The sequence below is a fragment of the Vicia villosa genome, linkage group LG6, assembly GCF_029867415.1.
Source record: "Vicia villosa cultivar HV-30 ecotype Madison, WI linkage group LG6, Vvil1.0, whole genome shotgun sequence".
Classification (NCBI taxonomy): Eukaryota; Viridiplantae; Streptophyta; class Magnoliopsida; order Fabales; family Fabaceae; genus Vicia; species Vicia villosa.
The window spans coordinates 84,028,182-84,034,173 of record NC_081185.1 but is presented as its reverse complement, the minus strand read 5'-3'; the positions used below and the strand labels follow the sequence as shown (position 1 = coordinate 84,034,173).

Genomic DNA, 5,992 nt, shown 5'->3' with positions numbered 1-5,992 from the left:
ATATTCTCCAAAGTTTTATGCACGACAGAGTCATAAATTTCTTTTCATACTTGGAATATGTCAAAGTTGTTGTGCAATATCCCAAGTCATTTAACATAGATCTAAGGTTAGAAATACATGATGTTCTAAAATAAATTAAAACAGTTATGGGAAGGAAATCAAAATGAGAAAGAGTATATTTATCACATATTGCACCGATGAAATCGTGTGAGTATTGAGATGTTAAACATAACATTAATTTGATAAGTATGTGGAGATGTATAAAAACTAATTGATAGAATTAGACTGATATATCTATGATAAATGTTCATAAAATAAATTAGTGTTTTTTTTTTTAATGTGAGTGATAAGTAATTTTTGAATATTTTTTTTACCTATATTGAAGAATGAAGACTGTTGATCTATATCGAAGAATGAAGATTCAGAAACTAGAATGAAGTTTTCAATAATGGTGAATTCGGAGTGGAAGATATCGTTGACAAAATTGTTGAGAGTACATGGTTTTGGCTTGCTGTAGGTTATAATCCTAAAAGTTATAAAGATTTCTATTCTTGGTTTAGAAGTTCTTTGGATTTTGTTTAAAAACCTGTTTCTGTTGTAAATGGCTGAGTACATTTCGTACTCTTTTTTAATATAAACCATCGCTTATAAAAAAAAATAAAAAATGAAGACTTGTTAATATATTGCTCATAGATTGATGATTGTTGAATATAGTAATTTTTGACTTGGGTACATATTATTTTAACTAAAACAACTTTTAATAACACTTTTTACTTCCATAATTTCATTTTTATTTTAGCTTCTCATAGATTCAGGCTCTTTGAAGTAATCTTTGAAGTAGTACTTTGTTGGTCTTAATTGCATATTATCTATGACATGTCTTTAAGAACGACAACAACAAATCGTTCCATAACAAACTCCATTAGAATATCCCTTAAGCTTGCACAAATCGTTACAACTTGGGCATCTCTCAGTCCTAAAGCATAAAAGTTCCGTACGAGGATTCTTCAAATATGGCGGTTCTTCTGCTACAAAAAGTTTAATTCACAAAATTAAAACTTCTTTTTATGCTATATATTTATATGTTAACAATGATGTACAAAATTATAAACAACTTTTGAGATATCTAATATTTTCCGTAAGACATGTAAAATATTTTTCTTTAAGAATAATTTTTGTTAATTTTCTTACCTGAAGCCAGAACCAACGCAATGCATAAAAGTCCCAATAGAAGAGATTGACAAATGAGCGTTGCCATTTTTCTTTCAAGATTTTCATACAACTCTATTTTCTTTTGTTCTTGCAATATGCATAACAATCTTGAGTTCTTTATATAGTACTTATTTGGCAAGAATATTGAAAATTAAATGGTATTTTTTATTTATGTATTACGTAATATTTTAATATAGATATTATAATAAATAAACTCATACTTATTTGGAATATACATATCACATGAATACCCAAAAAGTAAAGAAAGAAGATGGAAAAAGATAGAGGTAGAGTTTTAGACTTTATGTCTAGAAGAAGTATTATTATCCCTCAATGGATGATATTATAAGTAATGTAATTTATTTAACATAGAAAAGTGACAATATCATTACTGCTAGTGTATGGTTTTCCATTTTTTTTAGAAGAAGAAATTAATTGCTATTGAAATAAATTTTTTTGACATAAAAGAGTCATACTCGCATACTGTATTTTTAATATTCAAATAATTTTATTTATTGTCTAAAATAAAAAATATATAAATATTTATTATTATAATAATATAAAATGTAACTATTCTTAATTGCTGTATTATATAACTAGTGATGGAGCTATATGGAAGTTAGACAATAATAATGGATTTCTATATATACTTGTTATATAAATGAAGTTAATCCTTTGAGTCGTATTAGCTAGATCAAACTTTTCTTCTTTTTATAATTAATGACAATTTCTCATATAACAAAAGGAAACTTTTGCCCAATTGAGTTAGATTGTATTTCATTCACTAAACGAAAGACTGTTCAAATGAAGGGATCCAATCCTTTTGATAGGTGGCAAGAATCTTCGATGTAGTAAAGCGTGGCAGACTTTCCAAGTTAATATTCTAATGTCAATGTAAGTGAGGTAACAGCGGACTAACTTGTAAGAATGAGAATGAGATAATGTTTGATATAGCGCGTGGCTGAGTTTATATACGACAAACAATTAAGGCAATAATTAAAAAAATATATTTCGTAACAATTTCTTAACAACTGAAGTAATATATGTTCCCTAGGAGTCTACCATTTTTTATTTTAAAATCAGATATAAGTACAGTCCAACGTACCAACCGTTGTTATATGTGAAAAGTGACATGCTTCGAATCTCAACACCATCAATTTTATGTTTTTTCGTTTGAAAAAGGTGTGTTCCCTAAATTTTATTTTAAAATAAAAGTTAAACTTTCTCTCACCACGTCCAGATAAACAACCACGGTGAAATATCATGATAATTCACCATGGTTCATTTTATCAACCGCAGTAAAATATGTTATCTATAAAAGCTAACCTATATCACGTTTGAACAGATTACACTTAAAGAAAACCCTAACTTTCCTCACCTTAACTCAATCTGTCAAAACTCAAATATAACTTGTCCAACTAATTTGAATCAAAGAAAGGTGGTATGAATCCTTGCAAGAAGAAACAAATACCTTGTTTATTTGTCTTCATTTACAAATCTTTTCATTAAAAGTTGCTTTCGGGAAACATTTTATGAGATATGAATCGTTGTTGTTTATAATATCTATCTTGTTTTTCATGTTTTTCTTATTGATAATATACGTGACATTTGTCTTGGTCCAACTTAGGGTGTATTATTTACTTGTGGTTAAGATGATATTAAAGTTATTGTTGATAAATATTGTTGATATTTTTTATTAGGTATGTTAATGTTTTTGCAGATGTGTGTTTTTGTTTTGTTATGTAAGGTGTTATTTATGTTAAATGATCTTCTTATAGCCAAAATGTTTCAAGAGCAAACCCTAAACCCTAAAGAATCATTTATTCTTTATTCAAAATATCTTTTAATTTATTTTCCTGTTATATTGTTGTTACCTTGGATTTTCGACCAGACTCTTAGGGTTATGATCTTAAAGGATCTAACATACTAAGGGTCGTTAAAAAGGGAAGAGAACGACAATATGGGCTACTTCTAGCTAAAAAAACTAGGCTTGTTGTAAGGGTAGAAAGAGGAGGTTGTTTTGCAGCTTGGTCGAACTCCACCTATTAGGAGTACTTAGAAAAAATTATGTTGTAAGAGAAAATGACTTAGAAAAAAATATGTTGTGTCTGATTGTTTGGAGCTTGGTTAATCGAAGCATTCAAGTGTATAAGGACAAACCGTTTTTTCCAAGAAACATGGAGAAGGCATGCATGAGTCAGAGACGTGCCATTCATAGACTACTTGACCGTTATTGACGGTTATTCTTTGGATCTCTATATAAGCATATATCTTTTTCAGTTTTAGGTGTCCGTAATTTTTATATTCCTTAAGGAGACTCAAAGTATCCAAATGACAGAGAGAATAAAATGTTATTTTAACAATGTATGTGTGTTCCATAAATTTAAAGCATTTTATTTTAATTGCAAAGTTTACATTCTTTATGCTTTATTTTATCTTTGAATCATTCTTTGTCCTTCATTTTTCATTGTTTTAGAATTCAAGTTTCATTAACTTAACACACACAAAACCCAACAAAACATTGGCACTAGAGATTGTTTACCAAAACCAACACTACTACAAAAAACCCATTCAACAACAGTTGGAAAATACATATAATCATGTGGGTCCACGCGTTCTTATGTAGAGTGTTGTCGTAAATGTGTTACTTATAATTACGGTATTGGGACTGTTGTTATATTCTAGAAAGCGTGCTCGATATCACAACACTTAGTTAATGCATCTGTTGCGATAGACCTAAAGGTCCCAAGTTCGATTCTCAGCACCGAAATTTTGGAAAATAAATTATAATTCATCACGGTTACATTAGATAACTGTTGTGGTAAGTATCCATAGTTTATTATATACTACATAAATTGCTTGTTTTTCTATAAACCTCATTAAGGTAATATAACCATTCAAATTGATGAAGAAGTATATAATTTGAAAATTAAACTATTCTTGAAAACCAACTTAAACAAACCACTATTTTCTGAATCGCATACCTCATATCATTCATCTCATACTCTTTAACACATAAAATGTGGCTCAATGGTATGATTCCTTCATTGCATCGATTACTTCGATTCTAGTTTAATTTGAACAACATCAATTTATTGGGTAAGTCTACCTCATTGTCGTCGCTTATCACTGTGATTATTATGATAACTTATCATCATAACAATCACCATGATAAGCGACGACAATGAGGTAGACCCAGCCAAAATTATAGATTTTATTCATATTAAACTATCAGAGAAAATATCCATGTATTGAAGGAATCAGGTCATTGAATCACATTCTAAATGCTAAAGAGCATGAAATGATTGTTGGGACACATGCAATTAAGAGAACATTGATTTATATAATTTGTTTTCAAATACAACTTAATATTCAGATTATAAGTTTCTATGTCAACATCACAAGATGTATTAAATTGTTTCAAGAACGCACCTTTTATTGAAAATGATCGTGGAACTGAAACAAATTATGAAGCTCATCAAGTTTGTGAAGCTATGAAAATGAAATATAAGGTGGATGAAGTTTCCACAATAACTTTATACTTCTTATATTTTTTTCTATAGCTACGCAAATCATATGTACGATACCCACACATGCGCTTTGTTAAGGTGGTGAAGACGAATCTGAAAAAATCATGTCAACAAACATTTATCTTCATTTATCAACAACAACAAAGCTAATGACATGAAGAAGAGAAAAAATCTTATGAAAATTATGTGAAACATAACAACAACATACACGAAAACGAGAGTATAAGGAAGAAGATGAACACCTTCATGTATGAATAACAATATTTACAGTTATTCTGTAAAGTAGGAAAGATAATAACAAAGAAGGAGAGAAAAAATGGGTGCTAGGGTTTTATTTTCAAGGATACGACGATATTGTCCAGACGCGAGAGATTATTCTCTTATATATAGGTAAATTGTTCATGACAGTTTTCATTACCAATCATAGTGATAAGTTTATATATATATATAAGTATATATATATATATGTATGTGTGTGTGTGTGTGTGTGTGTGTGAGTGTGCGCGCGCGTGTGATTGTGTGTGTCTCACAACGGTTGTACAAAACAAGCGTAGTGATATCCCTTTTATTTGTTTTTATAAAACTAAATAAAAAAGAAAAGGTGCACCTTAACATTAAAGGATTAAAAGTTTTACGACGTTGAGGTTCGAACCCATGAAAGTTTGATTTTATCACCACGGTGAGCATAACAACCATTATTATACCCTAACAAATTTTAATTTAAAAAAATGTTAGCGCCTGAGAGTTAAGATGTTACCACGGTGTTTGGAAGAATCGTGGTGACTTGGGCGTTGTTGTTTGCGTGTTTTGTAGTAGTGAAAGGATAAAGAATTGCTTCGACGAACTAGTGTGAATATTGAGATATCCAACATATTATTAAATATTTTAGTTGATTTGGATGTGGAGATGCGTTTCTTTTTCCCATCAATTCTTCCTTAAAACAATTTTAAAGATTACATTAATGTAAGATTAATATTTAATTTGACCAAATGATTCATTAAAACTTTTGTGTTATAAAAAAGTACAGTTGTGTGTGTTCCGCCCGTAAGGGTAGGAAGAATCGGATGCCCTAGTAGGTATATTACACGTATGGGGTGAGGGCTAGTTTATGGCAGTGAATAGCCCTATACACTATTTTTAAGGTGATTAAAGGGACCGACTCATGAGAGGTGAGAGACCCTATTGGCGGTCGGCGCTACTAGGTTGTAGCCGAGGAGTTAGATTGACGATGTTATGGATGCTAGGAGCGG

At 30.0% G+C, this 5,992-nt stretch overlaps 1 long non-coding RNA gene across 1 annotated transcript; it reads right to left on the bottom strand.

Moving 5' to 3' along the window:
• Nucleotides 1-672: 672 nt before the first annotated feature.
• LOC131611789 (uncharacterized) lies at nt 673-1,311 on the bottom strand. Its single transcript, XR_009287138.1, has 2 exons — nt 1,192-1,311; nt 673-1,028 (listed from the first exon to the last, which is right to left on the bottom strand). It is a non-coding gene; the product is annotated as an uncharacterized LOC131611789 (long non-coding RNA).
• Between the last annotated feature and the right edge of the window lie 4,681 nt (nt 1,312-5,992).